At 36.7% G+C, this 22,854-nt stretch overlaps 1 protein-coding gene and 1 pseudogene across 7 annotated transcripts in view; one reads left to right on the top strand and one right to left on the bottom strand.

Annotated features, from left to right (window-relative positions):
* The window catches only part of FGF14 (fibroblast growth factor 14), a 693,770-nt gene that overhangs the window by 280,346 nt on the left and 390,570 nt on the right, over nt 1-22,854 (bottom strand). The gene's annotated exons all lie outside the window — the stretch shown is intronic.
* LOC129463905 (lipoyl amidotransferase LIPT1, mitochondrial-like) lies at nt 6,708-9,061 on the top strand (annotated as a pseudogene).

The following is a 22,854-nucleotide window of genomic DNA, read 5'->3' as shown; positions in this document are numbered from 1 at the left end:
CCACTCAATATAAGATGGATATGTGAGGAATTTCTCTACACAGCATGGCCCTAAACCCAAAAGGTCATGGCTTAAGGAAAAGATAAAAGTTCTCAGTTACCGCAAAATCAGAAGTATGCACGTGATGCAATTCAGGAAAAGGAAAATAATTGTTTTTCAGCTTTGATGAAACAGGAGTGTGGCGGTGAGTGAAATATTCTGCCTAGGGCTGGGCTAACTGGTGTTTATTTTATAACATACACTATTTCAACTTCTAATACTTAATTGAATTCAGTTTAACAAGCATGTAGGTATATTACATTATCTTACCAATTAGAGTAGTATAAAAATGACTAAAACTCATTTTTAACTTCAAGACAGATCAGAATCTAATGAGGGATAACGTATAAGCCAACATGTAATTGTAATGGAAGGCTGAGTACTAAAGAAAAGTAAAGAAAAGTGAAGCTACTGTGCCGCAGAAGAGGAGAGAAGAGCAACTCTCTTTAGTCTCAAATCAGGGAATTCTGCCTGGAAGAGCTGGCATTTGATTTGGGCCTTGAAATGTGAAAGGGACTTTGAAAACTGCATCTAAACATTAAGACAATTGAACTCATGACATACAGGGTAGAAGAATTGTTTTGAGAAGCGGGGAAGGGTAGTGGGGGGCTGGGAGGTAGGAATAGTTAAAGCATACAAAAAATAGAAAAAATGAAGAAGACCTACTAGATAGCACAACGGGGTGATATAGTCAATAATAACTTAATTGCACATTTTAAAATAATGTAAAGAGTATAATTGAATTGTTTGTAACTCAAAGGATAAATGCTTGAGGGGATGGATACCCCATTCTCCATGATACGTTTATTTCACATTGTATGCTTGTATCAAAACATCTCATATACGCCATAAATATATACACATACTGTGTACCCACAAAGATTAAAAATAAAAATAAAATCATATATTAAAACAAGAAAGGGAAAGCTTTTTGTGTTTTGAATAGATACAAATTGCCAGATATGTGAAAAATGAGAGTGGGAAAGTAGTTTGAGGCAGATCATGGCAGACCCTGATTTTGGAGCTCAGTAGATTGTGTTGAGCATCGTGTTGATGGAGAAACTTTCTGAGGAGGGTAGTGACTAATTCCCTTGTTTTTGAAATCAGACTCCAGTGGCAAAATGGATGACTTACAGAATGGAGACAAGGACAGTGGTTTGGGGGCTGTTACAGTAATTCAGGTGAAAAATGATGAGGAGAAAAGGAGAAGTGGTCTTGAAAACATCTAGGAGATGTAGCTGATAAACTCGGATTAGATTTGAGGGATGGATAACCATTGTGGAAGTCAGTGTGGCGATTCCTCAGGGATCTAGAACTAGAAATACCATTTGACCCAGCCATCCCATTACTGGGTATATACCCAAAGGACTATAAATCATGCTGCTATAAAGACACATGCACACGTATGTTTATTGCGGCACTATTCACAATAGCAAAGAGTTGGAACCAACCCAAATGTCCAACAATGATAGACTGGATTAAGAAAATGTGGCACATATACACCATGGAATACTATGCAGCCATAAAAAATGATGAGTTCGTGTCCTTTGTAGGGACATGGATGAAACTGGAAAACATCATTCTCAGTAAACTATTGCAAGGACAAAAAACCAAACACCGCATGTTCTCACTCATAGGTGGGAATTGAACAGTGAGAACTCATGGACACAGGAAGGGGAACATCACGCTCCGGGGACTGTTGTGGGGTGGGGGGCGGGGAGGGACAGCATTAGGAGATACACCTAATGCTAAATGACGAGTTAATGGGTGCAGGAAATCAACATGGCACATGGATACATATGTAACAAACCTGCACATTGTGCACATGTACCCTAAAACCCTAAAGTATAATAAAAAAAAAAAAAAAGAAAAGAAAAAGATGAGATAAAATATAACTTGGGTTTTGGCGTGGTTGAAATCTTGTCCCTGAAATGGAACTCAGAGAGAGGCAGATCTGAGAATAAAGAGGTGAGCATTGGGAATTCATGTAGCAGCTCCCTCACAAATCTAGTTTGTAAGTAGGTTAGGAATTGGTGGTCAGTAAATAAAAGGCACCCCTGATACTTCAAGTGATCTCCTTTTAGGTTTTCTTTGCTCTTCTTTCCAAACTTATGAGTGACATCAAGGAAGCTGGTTTACAAAATTACTACTGCATGGAACAATTTTCTCTACCTTCCAAACATAGAGAGGAAGCAACAGAAACCAATGGAATCCACCAGCACCCTAATTATAAAACAAGTGTAGGAAGGGTGCTCTCTGACACCTGGCATATTCCTGCCTCAAGGCATTTGCACCTGCTGTTCCCTCTGCTGAGGGCACCACTCACTCTCACTTTATTTAAATGCCCTCTGATGAGAAGGGCTTCTGCAGCCCGCTGAATTAGCAGTGGTCGCTCAGCTGGGCACTCTTTTACTAGGCTTCAAAGCACTTCCTAGCAGTTTTCACCACTAGTCTTGATACTATACACTACTCCACATGTGTGCATTTATTGTTTATTGTCTGTCTTTCCCCAGTAGAAAACAAAATGTTCCATGAGAGCAGGGCCTTTATTTTGCTTACAAACAATGCTATACCATCTGCTTCTAGAACAGTGCCCACTATGCACTGAGTCTTAAATAAAAATTAAATGAACGGATGCTGCCTTGATTTTGGACTTGGAGCTCTCAGATATCCTAGTTTCAAGAGTTTTCAAGTTGATTAGTTACTGCATGTATAACTCTCAATCACAAGACAACTATGTCCTTTCTTATTTACTAAATTAAATAAAATTATTAATGCTAAGACTCATGGAGATAACTGATTTTACAGATTTTAGGCATTATAGCAGTGGTTTTAAAATTTAAGCATAGATCAGAATCACTTCTTGCTTAAAATCATGCTTAAAAGCAGATGGCTGGACCCCAGGTCTAGAGGTTCTGATTCAGTAGATCTGGGACAGGTCCAAAAATTTACTTCTAACAAGCTTCCAGGTGATAGAGATATTGCTAGTCCGGGGACCACACTGAAAACCACTGCATTACAAGCTATAACATAATTGCAGCATAAACATGAGAGAAGTCTACAGAGTTTGGGAGTTTAGAAGTTGCAGTATTTTGGTGGCAAAATAGTAGGCCCCTAATAGAAGAGATTACTGTTCGTCTGTCCCCAAGGCTTGGAGTTTTTCAGCCCATTTTTTGAAGTTTTCTTTCTTATCTTTATTTTTTAAATTTTTTACATTAATTGTGCATATTTAAGTATCCAACATGATGTTATGGGATACCTATAGATAGCAAAACAGTTACTACAGTGAAGCAAATTAATATATCTATCATCACACCCCTTTGTGTGTGTGTGGCCAGAGCAGCTAAAATGTACTCATTTGGCAAAAAATCCTGAATATAATCTTTTACGATACCTGGAACTCTTTTGACTTGCTAATTGGGTTAGGATATCATATTCCATTTCATTCAGTTGCAATACATGTCTCAAAAAAACTAAATTCATATTAAAAAAGCATTGACGCTCTAATGGAAAAATGAAAGATATCCTTAGAAAGAGAATGCACCATAGGACTTCTGCTTACTCTCAAGACAACATTAAATAATATTGGAACATTTCTTGGTACAATTGTGCAGTATAAGGCCCTGGGAATTTCCTCTTTAAATGCTTTCTCTTGGGCCTTTTGATTTATGATCTAAGACCATAAAAATTTTAATGATTAAACATAATATAAATAGAAGGATCATGTTATTTATCATACAAACCAGAACTCTTTGGGAGAGAATGGGGTGCTATTAATTACAGTGGGTTAATAGCTATCAAATAGAACTATCCAAAGAGGTATGATCATCTTAGATAGGTTAGAAAATTGTATTAGGTTAAAATCAGTTCTTGAAAGATCGTTATTAGTTGGATTTTGTTTCGTGATTCTGAAGTATTTCTGAAATGTATTTACAGTTTCTGTGCAAGACCTTCAGAGAGTGTTCCAGTCTACCTTCACACATTGAAAATCTTCACATCTGCATATAGGTTGGAGGCTCCCTGTTGGTGTATGCATATGATCATGATGTAATGGGAGGAACTTTGTAGGTGGCCAAAATGCAGTTTGCATGCCAGCTCAGCTGTGTGGCTTTGGATCTCTCTGCACCTTTGTTTCCCTAGGGGTGAGTGGTGAAGAGTAATACCTATCCCATAAAATTACACACATAGCACAAAACACCTAAAGTGTCTGCTCTACAGTATGTGCTTATTAAACACCCATTTTTTTCTTTTCCAAAATACTTTCTAAAATCTCTAGAAGCCAAAAATTAAACTCTAGTATCCTAAGAGGTTCATCTATTTATTAACTCTATAAATGATTTCAAACTATGCTTCTCAGAATCTCCAAGTGAAAAACCAAATGCTAAGACTAGGGAGAGGCAGACTGGGGCATAATTTATTTAGAAAGCAATCAATGAGAAAACCTCAACCTTATTATCTAATTAGTCACAGTATTCATTTTATAATTTAACATTAAAGAAGAATGTGCATTTTTAAATCTGCAAAGGTGATAGATTTATAAGTGATAAGAAACACTGAAAGAAATTGATTAAATTATGAGTTGAATTTCTAGATGAGAGTCAAAAGAAAATGGAAAAAATCTAGCAATGTGTAGAGACTGGGTTAAAGACCAGAGGGCCATGGTGTGGTAGTCTGGGTCACCCACAGCATCAGCTGTTTCTGCTTTTCATAGCTTCTTTGTTCCATTCGCCTCTTAACACACAGATCTCCAAAAGCAGCAAACTATTTTACAAAGTAGCTCTTCTTGTTGGATGCATCTGCCTGCTGGAGATAGGGGTGAAAGGCTGGGAGGACAGAAGAATCCATGAGTGGGTGGCTGCTTTGGAAATGGGACAATTACTTTATTCTCATTTCAGGAGCTTTGACCTGAATTCCACATTTCTCAGCTGCCACTAGAATTCCATGCCATGCACTTAACTATTCTTCATGCATTATCCTCAGTGACTTTTTAAAATGTCAGAGCTAAAGGAGCTGAGAGGTAAACTAACCCAAAACTCTTAATTTTATAGATAAAAAGAGACTCAGAAATGTGAGATAATGGATCTCATCATACATATGATAAGTGAAGTGTCGGGCCCTTATCTTCTGACTCTTGAAGCTATGTTTCTGTTAGTGGTTCACACTATTTCTTCTCCATCTCTGCCACTAAGGATCCACTCAAAGGGGGTTTCTCCATAGGTCACCCAAATTCCTTGGGTTTCTTCAAACCTATTCTTAACTCTGAGATTTAACAATAGGGACTTTTCTAAATACATGATATAAAACCTATATGCTGAAGCTCAGTATATCCATTAAAAAACTCATGTTTGCCGGGCGCGGTGGCTCACGCCTGTAATCCCAGCACTTTGGGAGGCTGAGGCGGGCGGACCACGAGGTCAGGAGATCGAGACCATCCTGGCTAACACAGTGAAACCCCATCTCTACTAAAAAATACAAAAAAATTAGCCAGGCATGGTGGCGGGCGCCTGTAGTCCCAGCTACTGAGGAGGCTGAGGCAGGAGAATGGCTTGAACCTGGGAGGCAGAGCTTGCCATGAGCTGAGACTGTGCCACTGCATTCCAGCCTGGGCAACAGAGCAAGACTCTGTCTCAAAAAACAAAAACAAAAACAAAAAAAAACTCATGTTCTAGAACATTTCACAGCATGTGAAAATGCTTATGATAATATTGTTTTAAAAGCAGAGTACGAAAAGGAGGTACATTATGATGCAAATATTTGTAAAGAGGGTGTATGGAAGAATATACACCAAAATATTAATGACCATTAACTCTAGGTGCTAATATTGCAGGTAAATTGGCCTCATTTATAGTTTTGTGATTTTCACATATTCTTCACAAGTATCTATTTTTGTTACTATAAAAGAAAAAAGATATCTGGATAGCAGAGAAACATTTCAGCAAGGAAATATCCCGAGCTGGCTTTTTCTAGTCCATTACTTTTGGCTTTCTCCCTTTATCCCTGGCTTTTTTGTCACCCTAAATTTTCATCCCTGACTCCCATTATCACTGTGTTCCCAAATGCAAATGCTCATACTGATCTCGGCTCACCTGCTCACTACACCTCTGATCTCAAAGGGAACTAATGCTCCTTTTTGCACTCTTACAATTTGGCTGTGATAGAAAATGCAATGGAAATGTCCTATAATCAACTGAAACTAAAAGTGAGAGGCTTCAGCTGGAGATGAGATGGAAAGTCATTTATTTACTGAGGATAGCAAAAGCCTGGAGAACAAAAGCCAAGGAATCCTTAAAGGGCAGAGACTAGAACAAAAGTTCAAGGCTGGAGTTTAGGGACAGGGTCATCATTTAGGGTTGAGATGAAGAATAGAGTCAGGAAACAGAGAGCATAAATAGCAAAAAGTGATGTCATGGAAACCAAGAAGGAAGTATTAAATGTCGTTGTGATATATGTAGCAGCAGGAGCAGAACAATTAAAGAATAAATTGAAAACATTTAAAAGGATTCATAGGAAAAATATCGTATTGATTATTTAAGAACAATCCTGGGAAAAGGACACACTAAAATCATTTTGATACATTGTCTTTTATGATTGGAAATAAGGAAAATCATCCTAAACATAATACCTGGTTTCAGAGGAGGGATAAAATCCATGAACAAAATTTTTGAGCGATGGGTGCTCACCAAGAAAGCCTTATGACAGGAAAACCAGCAAGCATTAGGCTCAAAGAGACATTTGGATCAGGTACTTTCACACCTGGGCGCCCAGAAAATATAATATTTTTACTGGAATTAAGGGATGAGACCCTAAATTCTGCCAGGTACCCTTGAGGATTAGGAGATCAAATGATCCACGTGTTCACTGCCCATTCTAAGAACATGGGTGCATCCCACACCCATAAGAGTAACTCTGGAGCTGGGAATATAAAGAGATATACTATTTACATTACATTATATGGTAGTGCCTTGCAGGGACATAAGTCCTATGCTACGAACATCACAAGTGATTATAGAACCACTTAAAATGAAGGCCTAATTTCGTCTGGAGTAGATTGGGAATGACCGTCAAGGAAATAACACCTAACTTAGAAGCCAATGGATTTGTTAACGGAATAAAGAATCAAGAGAAGAGCACTCCAAGAATGCCAGAGAAAGAGAAGAGCAAAAAGATAAATTCCAAGGGAGGTACGCTGTGTCCTGTGCCCCTCATTTAGGTGGCAGGTGGGAACCAGAGACCCTGAGGCCAGGTCCCACGTGTACACCTCCTGGGACCATCCCTGGCTGGTGCTACAGGCACTGCAGCTTGCACTTAGCTCTTGGGATGATCCAATTTCATGATTAGGAATGGTTTATTCCCAACACAGGAGGCTATAAAATATAAAACCTGTGGATGCCAGCTGTGGGCACACCCAGCAAGAGCCAAAAAGGCGAAATAAAACATGCCCGGGACCCTTGATGCCACTGCCAATGGAGAATGGCTTTCAGTAATTCTGTAACCCCTCAAGATTCCAGAAGCTGGCTTTAAAAGCATAGTAAAAAAAAAATAGGCTCATTTCACAGTTAATTTCCAATGATGTTTACCAAAATCTGGCCATAGAAGATTGGATCCATGCCCATATAAATCTAAAAGACAAGCCAGTTTTTTCCTTTTGGAGAAATTCTGCTGCTGTTATAAATGATAGGCATCACAGTCCTTGGCAGGAGTGTAACCTGAACCTGTTGAGGGAAGGTATAAAATTCTCCAGAAGTGGAGGAGGAGCAGCCTACTATGATGTGGGTAATATCAAGTTGACTTTCCTTCCAGCTGCAAACAAGTATGATACAATGGAAAATCTGCAGTTAGTTGTGAGAGCTCTGAATGCTGTCCAACCCAAATGGAATGTGCAGGCTACCAAAATATTTGCTCTTTAACTTGAAGAACAGTTTAAAATGTCAGGAACAGCTTCTAAGATTAGCTAGATGACTGTTGATCACTTTACTGCACCTTATTACCTAGCGCTAATGGGACTATCTTGTCTTCTTTGCTAAAGATCCCTTATCAAGTGATTAGGAGCAATATAACTGCTAAGATACCTTACTTAGCTAAAACTATTTTGGAAAAGGAACTCATTCTGGTGTGCAAGTACTGCTGAACGCTATTGCTGCAGAATATTCTGCTTATCATCAAATTGATAATCACATTAAATTAATAAACCCAACAGATGATATGGGTAATATCAAGTTGACTCGCCTTAGAGCTGTGTCCTTACAGTTGACTTTCCCACATTAAATTAATAAACCCAACACTGTTTCCTGAAATTAATAGCAAAGTCATAGAATGACAGGCTTGGGAATGGATATATGGAAAAACTCCAAAATTTAGTATAGACATTTACTTTAATATGTTATATGAACAGTCACACTTGGAAAATTATTCATAGATATAAAAAATGAGAGAATTAAAATTTATAATATTAAAGCACCTAAGGTTTGGTTATCACTGGAAATGTATAACAAATTAAATTCAAGTCTTATTGCCAGTAAGTTTTACCCAGTTGAAACTACTGTGCTAACAAATATATTGCTTAGAATATGTCCAGAAGACCATGTACTACAGAGGAAATTGAATACTCCCTGTGAATAAAGGGAGCCACGGGATTCCAATAAGTTTCTTAATGCTGACAGTTTCAATGAGAAAATAAACACTTTAAATTTAAAAAAAGATTCACCTTGAGGGACTGAAATAAATTTGATGAGGCTGACTGGATTATAAACGTGTGTTTCTGTGCCTAATAGTGGGCAGGGCAGTGTAAGAGATGAGCTGTCTAAGGAACCACATAACTATTTCTATGGGAATACAATGCTAAGCTGAGGGACCATAGGCCACAAGATAAGCTTAGTTTCTTACATCAAAGATGTCATGACCAAGTACATGTTTGAGTTTTTGTTGTTGTTGTCTGGGTGTTTCTTGTTTGGTTTGCTTGTTTCTTTATTGCAAGGGGTTAGCTTTTTTTTTTTTTTTTAATTTGGGCATTGGGAACAATTTACATAGAAAATGCACATAATGCTAAGAAATACCTGAAGAAGCAAGGCCTGCTCTTTCCTTTGACAGCTTTCTTCTGGTTTCAAAAATGGCATCCTCTAGTTGGAACTAGTGGATATTTTAAATGCTTCCAATGCCCATATATATAGACAAAATAAATAGACACTGAACTTAACAAGGAAATCGAAGACACCACTCCGTGATCAAATGGAGAAGAAATCCCAGCTTTTCAACTCCCTGATGCTTTTGTTGTTTTCTCAAATGTCCTCTCTTGCTTTCTCATACCTCCCCAGAGAGTTATCTCTGTGTTATTCCCACTGACAGGAAAGTTGCCAAGTTGATTCAAGTGCTGCTGAGTCCCAGATTTCATCAGGGAGCTTGTATCCCATGCTTCTGCATTGACTAGCATTATTCAATCAAAATAACACAAATAAAACAAGATAGCATTTGCTCCATCAGGTTGGAAGGTAAAGTATATGGTGGCTTTAGAAGAGAGGGAAAGAGACATTTCTAATAAAGTTATACTTGAAAAGGGTCTAGAAATAATTCCAGACATTTTCTGCTAGTTCAATTACATTTGAGGAGAGAAAAGAGATGAGTCACTTCAGAATGTTATGTTCAATGCAGGAGTAGAAAACAGCTGTTTCATCAGAGCAGACTAGAATGTACTAGGTTCACCATACCATAGACTAAGGGATGGCATATGCAAAAGTGTGATTGGGAGCCTTCTTTTGGAACCAGAGACACTTTACCCAAAGTATTCTCTATAGCAAAGCAACCTGATCTTTACTGGAATGTGTGCAAACTTTAGTGATGCTCTCTCCATAACAACAAGCCTCTTTCTAGTTATAGTCCCTCGATGCACCAAAGAACCTGATTACTGTTTGGAACTGGATGTGAGGTTACCTTATTCCTCAGTAATTATCTTGACTGAGTTGCCTTTGGAGAAACAGGCTGATATGGTTTGGCTGTGTCCCCATCCAACTCCCATTTTGAATCCCATAATCCCCACAAGTCATGGGAGGGATCCAGTGGGAGGTAATTGAATCATGGGGGCCGTAATCCCCATGCTGCTGTTCTCATGATAGTGAGTGAATTCTCACAATATTTGATGGTTTTATATGGGGCTTTCCCCCCTTTCCTTGGTACTTCCCCTTCCTTCCACCATGTGAAGAAGGATGTGTTTGCTTCCCGTTCTGATATGATTGTAAGTTTCCTGAGGCCTCCCCAGTCCTGTGGAACTGTGAGTTAATTAAACCTCTTTCCTTTATAAATTAGCCAGTCATGGGTATTTCTTCATAGCAGCATGAAAATGAACTAACACACAGGCATTTATGTGGAGGCATCAATTCCTTTCCAAAAAAGAGATTGCATTAGGAATGTCAGGCAATGGATGACATTTGGACATTTGATTTCATTTATTACTGGGATTTATTCTGAGAAAGTAATTCAAACTTTAATACAAATTGTGCAAGTTTTGCTTTAATATCTGTTTTCCACAGAAAGGACTTCTTTTTAGTTATCATATCCATTCAGTGATGCTGTTATCAAAATCCCTACATGGATATATAATCAAATGCAAATAAGCCCAAGAAATGTCGATTTTGCTCTTGAATTACAGCATTCTCTATGCAAATAAGAGTTTTTAAACTTGCACAGAGATTTCTGTGTTCAATGCCAGCACCATAAAAAACATTTAATGTGCACTAGGCTTCAAGGTTTTAATGCTTTTCATCTTTTTCTTTCCACAGAGCAGAAACAATGCCAGTTCACAGATCTCTCCAATATGCTATGTATGTTTTTCTGACTGATGTTAGAAGTTTCTCTGATTTTTGAAGTTCAGTGCACATCAGCACAAGCAAATATATTTACAAAGATGACCGCTGAGAGTTCCAACGTCATCCGAAAAAGGACATTAGATGACACGTTTTTAAAGGCTTCTCAGCACTAATAAAACACGGAAAAGTTCAATGATGTAAATTAATCTTATAAAACTAGCTAGTAAAACACATAAACCTGATATGTGAAATAAATGTCAATTTTTCCTGAAATATTATTCCTGATATAATTTGTAATCAGTTTGGAGAAATGGACCAATTTTGATCTCTCAAGCATTTCTGAGTTAAATTAGGCAAAGCCTTTGCATAACTAAGGCCATCATGATAATCATTTGGCAAAGTCATAAGAAAAATTAAAGCAAATGAGAGCTTGTTCCCAAGTGTGCAATTATGTAGGGTGTTTGTATTGTATTTGTGATAAATACCAACCACCACTCTTACTTATCTGTAAAGTGTACATGAGCTGAAATTACTTCTCCAATTGTCTACCTACCCTCAATTTATTCAAATAAAATCAGTAAGTACTAGGTACAAGTTCTTAGCGCTACAAGGGGCTCAAGAGATGAATGGAACATATTCTGTCATCAAGAAGTTTAAAAACTTATTGGGGAAAATGTTAACAAGGGGAGAAGCTGGGGAAGTGTATATGGAACTCATTATACTATATTTGCAACTTCATGTAAACCTGAAATTATTTCAAGAAAAATTGTTAACAGAAAACTTATTTGTGAACTAAAATATATCCATGTGTAATTATAAAGCAATAAGGCATAAATAAAGACAGCTGATGAAGAACAGCAGGTGTTACTTGCCAATCAACAATACTGATGGTGAATACTGGGGGCCTTGGGATAAGCCAGCCAGTTAACCACAAGGTTGATCTGGCAAATCACTGCCTCAGTGTGAGGCCACCTATTTTCAACCTGTTGTCATTATGTAGTGAGACCCTGACATCTATCATAGAAGCTTTGTAGAAACTGCTGACCTTTTTTAAAAGGTAACTCCTTTTTTGTTCCACCCAAGCACACCCAAACCAAAAGCAACCAAACTGAATTTTGACAGACACAAGCCTTTTAATACCTACAATAAGCCAAAATAAATAATCAAAGGCCTTAAAAAATACCAAGGACTGAAATATGAGTCACAAGATCTTACTTCTCAGAGTGTGGCCAAATACTGATAAATCAGAAAGAAGTCAATTTTCTAGAAGACAAAGGATATAACACATTTATAAAGTTTTAAACCGTAATCCCCAGTGCAGCTGTATTAATTAGCATGGTCCTCTAAATTTGTTTTAGAGAAAACAAAAGGAAAGGAAGTAGTGGTTTTCATGAGTAATGAGGGTCTAAGGTATGACCTCAGCTGTGATGATCTCCCTCTGAATCATGAAATGGTCTAAACTGAATATAATGCTTCATGTATAGTGTGTGTGTTCAAGTATTAATAAATCTGAGGCATTGTCAGCAAGTTGCATTTTGAGTCAAATGTGTTTCATAATCAAAAGCCATGAATGCATTGCATTTATTGTATAGATGTGGGAAATAGGATAAAAACACAACTGGGCAGAGTATAGAACTATGAGCACGTCTCTAGACTCCTAGTTAGTGAGCAACAAAGCATGAATCAAGACTGGCTAGGTAAGAGAGGTGAGTCCCACCTTGCTCTGACACTGTCCAACAGGTGGTGACATTCAGGGACTCTGTGACTCCATCTCTTTGTCAAGCGATGTTCATCCAACTCTTTACATTAATTGCCAAGGAGCTTATCCCTGTGAGAGCTCACTCTGAAAACAGAAGAGCTGTGAAAATGCCTCTGATTTTTATCAAAATAATGACAGGGGGTTATTAACTTTTCATTCTATATTGCTATATTTAAAGGACATGGTTCTCCCGGGGATGCTTTAAGCTAATATTATAATGAGAAAGCTACAATGAATTTCTTCAGTATCAAGGCATTTTGTTATTTTTTGGAATAAAGTGGAGCAGATGAAGAACAAAGAAATCGGGGAATGGGTGTATAATACAAGAAGCTTTAGACTGCATTGGAATGGGTGTATAACACAACAAGCTTTAGATTGGACTGAGAATCAAGGCAGGGATGAGACCAGGCTACAGGTGAGAATGAATTATCCTATTTCACTGCATCCCTATTTGTAATTCAGGTAGAAATTACCATCCTGTAGAGATCCTCTAATTCCATCTTATTAGACAACATTATAATGATCGCCAAGAGAAAAATAAAGGAAAATCAGATTACCAACTGCCATCTAATTGGTGTGTATCTATTACGTATGCATGGGCTGCTAGAGACTGGCACAAATCTTTAATACCTGAAAGCAATGGAATGATCTTCCGAATATCTGCCTTGAAAACATATTGATCCACAGCTACTGAATTTCTTATTATTTCCCATGTGAGGAAAGACCTCTCCAAGTCACTCCACCTTTATTAAAAGTCATTTCTGTTGACTGCTCATTTGATGAACAGACCTCAGTACTGAACAGTGCTATTCTGCACTTCCTAAGGCATCTTTGTATTTCGGGGTTCTATAAGTCTTCCCATTAAACTGTGATATTATAGGTCAGGTGCTAGAAAGACCTGACATCGTGCACTGGGAAAGTACAATGATAGTGACTTTCACTCATGTAATGTAATGTAATTCCATTGCCTTTGGGTCACACATTTGGATAACTGACAGCCTTTAAATAACAAGATGGTTGGTATATTTCTCAGTTCTTTCCACGTGTTTTTTTTATTGCTCTCTTGAACAACAAAAATATGAATATGGATGCAAATATTCATGTTTTCTAGGATGTGAGCAGCTGTTCTCTTGAACTTGTTATGGGAACTAATCTATTTAATATAAATCAAACACATTTTCAGTAGGGACTTTTAAGAATAGTGAAACTGATGTGTAATCACAACACAATTTAATTTTTGGGTGGGAAAGATCGAGAAAGTGTCATTTGTTAGTTACTCCTGTTATAGGATCTAATTTTACCAATTCTAACTCTGTATTATATCCTTAATAAAGATAAAATATATCTATTCCGATTTACAGAAGACTATTAAAAAATGTAGGTCAATTTGAATATTTGTTGGTTATGAGGAGATTACAAAAAAAATTTTCTCCTTTAATATAAAAGCCATACATGTCCTTTGAAGAAAACAAATGGAGAGTACAGATTTAAAAATTAGGGAAAAAGCCGTATATTTTACATGTTTAACACCTTGCTGTATATTCATTCAGGCTTTACCATCTACATTTGTCCTTGTGTGTATTGTGTGTGTCTATAAGATCATACTTGAAATCATATTTTGTAACACATTTTTATTTAGTAATATACTATAAGCATCTTTCCATGTGAACAGTTTAGATGCGGATGGATGGATGGATAAATAGGTAATAGATATCTACAATATAATATTTGATTGCTAAATAGTAGTTAACTCTATTGGTAAATTTTCCAATCAATCTCCTATTATCAATTGGTTGGAAATAGTTTTTTATCAGTTTGATGTGCATGAGTTTGTGGTTTCACTGTGCACTGTAATCAACATACTTCTATCGATATCTATACACATGTTCTAAATTATTTTACAATATGATTTTAGAAATAAAAAGTTTAGTCAAAAATATATGTTCTTCTGAATATTTTTATGAGGATTAAAAAATTGTTCTTCAAAAAGTCTACACCAATTTAAACATCCACCATGAAGATACGACCTTGAAAATTTCTGAACATCTTCACAATTACTAGTCATTATCTTTGAAAAAAAAAACTAGTTATTTCTTGTTACTAATTTTAATAAGAGATTCAACTCATTTATAACTAGGTAAACTACAGACCGGTTACCAGATTTCCAAAGGAAAAAATCTAAAGAATTAAAAGTACCATCACTTCTCTTTTCCTCTCCTTCCCCAACACGTTTTAGAAATATAGAGGTTATTAGTGAAGCCTTCCAAAGCCATACAGAGATGATACAAAGAACACTGGTATTTTCCAATTCTTCATAGAAACCCTGCAAAGTTGACTAAAATTTCATGATCTAAAAGTTCTTAAATGTTGAATGATGAAAATAATATACCTAGAGAGAAATGGAGGAAAGAATCAACTCCTTCTAAAATTAAGCAACAGTGGAGCAGAGGAAACGAAGATGGTACTGCTGCTACCTCTGGGCCCTGTTTAGTTATTTTCACACTCCAAATGAGCCATTCTCTTTTTACTAGGTGCATGGTGGAAATGGCATAACTCCTCACTTTAGTTTAGAAACAGAACATTCTCTCACAGTGGGTTTTATATTATATAACAGGTTTGAAACAGAAAATAAAATTGATGTGAAACCATCAACCCAAACAGTTAAAATGGCAGCATATGTCACCAGTGCATAAAGGCTGGGGCTATTTCTATGGGGAGAAGAAGAAGCCTCGAGCACAACATTAGCCTGGTTTGGTCCACATTTTAGAGCACAGAGATGTGACTATCCCACAGAGATACCAGAACTAATAACACAACTAATCAACTTTGCCCAGAATCAGATTCCTGTTCTTTGGTGTAACCACTGAGAAAAAAAAAGAAAGTGTTTATTTTTTATAAAGACAATGTTATAAGCTTTTCTTTATTTGCACAATATGTTGTCAATGCTAAACATAATCCTAGGGAGTGATAATAGCTGAGTTTCTGGAAAAACCTAGGTTTTAAAGTTGAGGAGACTGAAGTCCAAAACCTGGCTTCATCAGTTACCAGCTACAACACTGGGATACGTTAACTTCCCTTGATTTCAGCTTTCTCTTATGTGAAATAAAGATCATAACAATGCTTACCTGACCAGATTACTGTATTTTAGATAATGCCACCGGCAAATGGCAGAATGGTGAAAGATAGGAAACAAGGGGCAGTATATGAGAGTGACAGCCAGTTGCTCAATTTCAATCATCCATGGGTAGGGATGAAGGATGAGAGAACGTGGAGAAACTTACACTTAAGAATAGCAAAGTGAGTTTTTGTTCTTTTAACATTGCCTACATAAATCAGAATATGCTAAATTTAAGAAGTGAATATACTTAGAGTAGGTTTTCTATTTTTAATAATGCCATTGTTCATTTTAGTGTATTATTTTAGTGATGTGCCCTTTATGAAAAGATGAGAGTCCCATCTCCATGGGAACAAGATTTTAAAAACTTGAAGACATTGTTTTCATTATATTGCATTCCTCTGGGAATCATTTAGGATAGCATTGTTATAACAACATTTTATTAATTGCCTTTTTTATATTTTCCTAAACACTATATGGAGAAAAGTACGATGACATACTTTGATCCTTCTCTCCTGGAGCTTCCAAAAAAATGTACCCAATATATTAAAAAACTGACCTACAATCCATATTCCTTCCCTTTTCTTACGTTATTATACCTAGGAGAATGGTAAGATTTAAGTTTCTATTCCTAATGCTGCAGGAGTACAGAGCTTATCCACAGCTGAGAGCATAGAGAGTAGCTCAGACAAACCCAGGCAGGATCACTTCAGAACGCCTTTTGGAAGATGCTTTGCCATCCAGGGAGTGGCAGTCCTTAGAAGAGGGTTTCTGGAAGGACCACAGAAATGCGACCACAGAAGCGCAAAGTCTCTGGTCATTCAGCTCTCAGAGTGTTCTCTGCAACAATGTGACAGGGTATAATGATTCTATAAATACTGATCTCCAGCTCACCCATCTGCTAAGGAAATATTTTCCCAGCATCTGAATTAAGTGGAGAACTGCTTAACTAAAGGACAGATGAAGCAAATCATCCATCTTCAGCGATCACTCATGGCTTTGTTCATGAATGGTAATTTGTGGCGATAAATTCATTCTTTTATTTTTGCTACCCAAATATGTTTGTTTGTTGAGATTTTTCTAGGTTTAGCTTGGAGACCAAAACGAGGGACAGGAGTAAAATATCATGGTCTCTTATCATGCTGCCACTGAGGGAGATGTCACATTCAGTTTTGAACAGTCCCTAAATTTTAAATATAAAGTAATCAATTTGCCAATCCAGTGACCTGACAATGCCTTGGGGAAATGGACAGAAGAGAAGGAGGGGGTGGGAGTGAAGGGGCAGAGAAGAAAAGATCATGGTCTCAGCTACACAAGCCATGAATATTACGAAAATTAAAATTTCATTATAACCATATATTTCTCACTCCTGTTCTTGAGTCTGGAAAGAGAAATCGAAGTCTTTAATGCTGCAGTGACAAGTAGTTACTCTCTGGTAACAATCTAGATTTCCTAGCAGGGCTTTGTTACGTCTGGGCCTTTGGAGAATTTTTCTGTAGATTATTTTGTCTGTGTCTGAAAGGTTCATACATATGCTCCTGCCAAAGCTTGTCATTTGGGGGTCATTTTAGTCACTGGCAGGACATAGCTAGACAAACATGAGGCGGCTGATAAAGGATAGGCAACGACAAAAATTAAGGTCTTTCACAGTAGATTTCTGTTTGCAGTGAAATGAAATAGTCTTAACACCAAACAAAGCAAAACAAGTTAAATAGAAGAAAGTAAAGTTGTGTGGTCATGTAATATCTTGAGTTTTTTGCCTCTGACAAAATGAAGATGGTAAGAGAAGAGGAACCCCTCCTGCACTGGGGCTTGTGAGGATAGAGAGCAGCTCTCCCGTGGCACTGCCTTACTCTCTATTTTCAGCCTTTCCATCCATGCCCAGTACTGGCTCACACATGAAACCCGCCTCTTCTGGATGTCTGAGCCCCCTTATTAATCTCATCTCTGTTTATTCTCATAAAGTGATGCCAAGTGATCAACAATGGAGTTGATACAAGCTGGGGTATTCATGACTGCTACTGGGGTGATGAATTACCCATTCGAAACATCTCCTCACCAATTTTAGTAAAAAATACAGATACTAAAACAGAATCATGTAGTACCAGCTACTTGAGAGGCTGAGGCAGAAAGATTGTTTGAGCCCAGGTGGTGAAGGATACAGTGAGTATGACCATGTCACTGCACTCCAGCCTGGATGACAGAGCAGAACCCTGTCACACACACACAAAAGAAACAAACAAAAAACACCACAGATAAAAAGAAGTAGGACAGGGGAAAGAGAAGAGCAAAGAAAAAGAAGGAAATATGTAAAAATTAAATGCACTCAGCCTTCGACATGTAGTATTTCCTACCCAGGTGTGCTAAAATTTAATTTAAAAATTTGATCAATCATAAGCCTTTCTGAGAAAACCATGAGAATAATTGTTAAAAACACAGATATTTTAAGAAAATTACTGATTTCATGTATTACAGTTTTTCTAAGGATTATCTTCTTGGAAGAAAACACTGTCAAATGGTATTTTAGGTTTCTGTCACTAATTTTGAGGTGCTCATAAACTATCTGCTGTCTTGCTTTGGAGCTGTTTAAGATGTTCCCCACTGAAACATGAATTTACAAATAAACAGATTTATAAACCCAAAGGAAATGTGCAATTCTTGAATAATAGAATCCATTGGCTGCACAATTTGACAATTTAAACACAATGAGCAATTTCCTAGGCTTAATCAGCCTTCCTCCCAATCTCAGAAGTGCAAGTTGCTTGGAAGTGTTTATTTTTCATGTTTGTTTCATATTCCCCTACTACCTACTAGGCTCAATCATATATGACATTTTATTTCATTGTTAGGACAATTGTGTCAAATAAGCATTTTATCTTTATTTTAAAACTGAGGATACCTTAGGATGGAGAGATGACAGGACTTGCTTAGAGTATAACAGCTTGTAAGAGGCATAATCAGGTTTAGAAAAGACGTCTTCCAATAGAAAGAGCACAAAGGAAGGTCAAAAGCTAACGTTCGATGAGTGATCTCTATATGTCAGGTACTTTTAATGTACTAATGAATTTAATCTTTACAACAGATTTAAAAGTCTATAAAAGTATCATTTTAAATAAGAAGAGAATGTGGTACAGAGTAGTTAATGAACATTAAGGTCAAACAGGTAAATGATGAAGCCAAGACTTGAGCCACAGCAGCCTGGCCAAGTTGGAATCACTATTCATAGTGCCTGAACTGATGAGTGGAAAGAGGAAATCACAAACAGTGAGCATTGAAATACACTATGCTGATCTTAAAACTCTCTTATCTCTTCTTCTGTGACTTTTAAAAATTTTGGTTGACTAACATAGCTATAATGCAAAAAGCAACTTTTAGTTAATTTTTTAAACGAAATTTTTTTCCACTGGTTTAACAACTCTATAATATTCAGTATAATCACATATGTATAGGTTGACCAGAACCAGGCAAATTCCTAATAGTACATGGAAAAAGCTAAGTATAAAAGATAGCCAGGAAGTCATAAGATTGTGTCTATATTTTAAGTATCATCGCAAGTGCATTGACTTGGATCCCAGGTAAACTAAAGCAAACAAAAATGATAAGCAATGCAGAGGAACCAATTATCGAAAAGTGATTTACATTCAATTAAATCAAGAGTTACATTCAACTTTTTTCTCAGTCCACAATAGTTGGAAATTCGAATTTTAAAAAGACATTAAATGGCTTTTGATTATTCAAAAACACAAGTCTTCCATTTTCTACTCCACAGTCATTTATTTCATATGTAAATGATTATTTCATAATACAGAACAGCTAAAAACACAATAAATAAAATATGACAACCTTTTTTTAATATTAATTGCCATGGTTCTTTGTTGCAGAATAAAGATGGAAAGAGGGCATCAGAATTAAGAACGGTCATGTGTGTAAAATATGGTTGAAGTCTAGATTCAGTCAAAAAGATTTTTCTATTCTACTGAACATTTATTTATTTATTTATTTATTTAGAGACAGAGTTTCACTCTTGTTACCCAGGCTGAAGTGCAATGGCACAATCTCAGCTCACTGCAACCTCCACCACCTGGGTTCAAGCGATTCTCCTGCCTCAGCCTCCCATGTTGCTGGGATTACAGGCCTGTGCCACAATGCCTGGCTAATTTTTGTATTCTTACTAGAGATGGAGTTTCACCATGTTGGCCAGGCTGGTCTTGAACTCCTGACTTCATGTGATCCACCTGCCTCAGTCTCCCAAATTGCTGAGATTACAGGTGTGAGCCACCGTGCTCAGCCTGCTAAAATTTATAATGAGAAACACCAGCAGAATTTAGACTTTGTTTACATTTCTAGATACTTTTATTTAACATGCATCTGTCTAAATAGAAAAAAGCTATGCTTTGGTATCACCAAAGGAATATATATTTTTAAAATCTGTTAACTTATTTCACATTGTCACAGGCTCTATACTTGCAAATGCTTGATTGTCAAAAGATCCATAGTGGAAGAATGAATTAAAAAAACATTTACCTTTAGACTAGCAATAAAAATATATACTATCAATTATACATTAATTTTTCTTATCAACCATTGTTCTTATGCAAAGAAAGACTATAAAATAAATTCTTTTCAATAAAATTCATGGTAGGCTGTTTCCGAGTGTTCCCTGGATAGGATATGTGGACTAATCATCACACATTCCTTTCTGCCCATCAAACATGGAGGCAATGCATCAGTGTCATGTCCAGACTGTAAACTCCCCATGGGGTCAAGGCCTGGAGGATAGGGTGGTAGGAACAAAACTGTCTCCTTCTGTGCTATTTTTCCAAAGATCCTAAAGCAGCCTTCTCTATAAAATTAAAAGCTAAATGCATGCTGTTACCTAAATAGAAAAAAAAAATCGACTTAAAGACACAATATGCATTTCTCCCCCTGGAAATACTCTTAAACTTTTTTTTTTCAGCTTCAATAGCATTTCTGCAAGTTTTGTGCTATCTATTAAAAAATTGCAAAAACCAATAGAAATACTCTCCAAAATTTGATATATTAGTGCTCAAAACTAAGCTGAGAGATTAGAGCACTATTACTAGTCTCTTTGGAAGAGAACTGTATGAATTTTGGCATAATATCCCTTCCCAATAAAAGAAAATAAAATTCATGATTTTCATGAATAACAGCTTGCATTTGAGTGGCCAATATATGCCAAGGCATCATTTTAAGTATTTTATTTAGTCATCAAAATGACCTTAGGAGGTAGTTTAACTGTAATCTACATAATTTCCCATTTTACAGTTGAGAAAATTGTGGTTTAGGGAAATTACAAAAACTATTTTCTCTTCCTGCACCACAATATATATGACTATATGTATTATAAATTTTAACTAACCTGCTATCAGGATAATTTGAAAAGATTTTAAAAAGTGTAAACAGAATGCAAAACAAATATTTTAAAATTTAAAAATTAAACAAGGCCACTTAGAACAAACAGGGAATAATGTGAGATAACTGAGATTAGTTCATTGCTATAGCTGATTTTTCTAAAAATTTTTATTGTTGGGCCAGAATTAATACAAAAACCTAGACCTAAACATAATGTGAGTTGTACTGTACAGGTCTTAGAACCAGATTACATAGTAATATTTTTATTTTTTTCCAAAGGAAAAAGATTTAATATAAAGATTCAAGATTCACATCATGACAAATGATACAAATTTATGAAATATCCTTTCTTCTTCCTCTTTTTGTATTTTTTGTAGATGGTTTCACCACACTGCCCAAGATGGCCTTGATCCTGGGCTCAAGTGATCCATCTGCCTTGGGCCTCCCAAAGTGCTGGGATTACAGGTATGAGGCACCAAGCACAGCAGTGGCTTTTTCTGTTTTAACTAACCTTGCCATCTTTCCCCCTGTGCTTTTCTGTTACTGCCCCCTCCTGTTTTCCTGCTACATTGACTGGTTATATTGACAGGTGCACCCCTCCCCCTGGTAGTATAGGAAGTTTACTCTTAGACAAGCTAGGAGAGTATAAATTCTAAAAAGACTAGTCAACTGCAGTAGTGAGATGGGGGCAAGGGGCAAGTAGAACAAGGAAGTCTATCTGTAACTGACTGTGAACAATCAACTGAAATAACTACCTTCAGACCTGCCTGTTTTTTTTTTTTTTAACATACCCTTTAACTTTATTAACATCTAGGTAATATCTGTAATATTCCTTGCTCCTCATCCCCAAGTACGCTGTTAACTGTCAATCCTTCTGGGTAGAAGTGTATTCTCCGGTTTTACTTGTTGATTTTTGGATGTGTGCTGGGGCAGAAAAGCATATTGTGTTTATAGTCACTCTAGACTGCTAAAGCATATTCTCCAGTTATTAACTCAAAGTGGCCATATGTGAAACATAATCTCTAAATTCTTTGATATCAAAAAATACCTTTGTTTTACCCCTAAAATCAAATGCCAGTTTGGCCGGATATAGGATTCTAGGATTAAAGCCTTTTTCCTGCAGAACTTTAAAGATATTGCTCTATTTACTTCTAGCATCAAGTGTGTCCAGTGATAAGTCTGCTGTCAATGTGATTCTTGTTCCTTGGTAGATTATTTCTCTTCTCTCTATAGAAGCCCTTATTATTTTCTCTTTATCATTAGAATTCCAAAATTTCACCAAGATGTGTCTAGGGGTCAGTCTCTTTTCATCAGTCTTACTAGGTACTTGGCAAGCACTGACAATCTCAAGACTTCAACCTTTCTTTAGTTCTGCAAAGTTTTCATCAATTATTTCCTTAATTATGTCCTCTGCTCCATTCTCATTATTCCGTTTTTCTGGAATTCCTATCAAATGAATGTTGGAGCTTCTGGATATATCCTCTATATCTCTTTGCCTTTCTTTATTAATTATCTGTTTGCTCATTTGGACTGTATTCTTAGAGAATTCTTCAATTTGATTTTCTAGACTTCATTCTTTCTTCAAGTATGTCCATTCTGCTACTCAGATCATCTACTGAATTTTTAATTTCCAACACTCCTGGATGGGAACTTTTCAAATTTCCAATCTCCTTCTGTATCTCTCTGATGCTATTAATCACACTACCTCTCAAGTTTTCTTCTGTTTCCTATGTTAAGTCTGCTTCTTTGGATGTTAGTTCTACTGTTTGCAG

The sequence above is a fragment of the Symphalangus syndactylus genome, chromosome 15 (assembly GCF_028878055.3).
Source record: "Symphalangus syndactylus isolate Jambi chromosome 15, NHGRI_mSymSyn1-v2.1_pri, whole genome shotgun sequence".
In the NCBI taxonomy this organism is placed as follows: domain Eukaryota; kingdom Metazoa; phylum Chordata; class Mammalia; order Primates; family Hylobatidae; genus Symphalangus; species Symphalangus syndactylus.
This window is presented reverse-complemented; position numbering and strand designations above follow the sequence as displayed.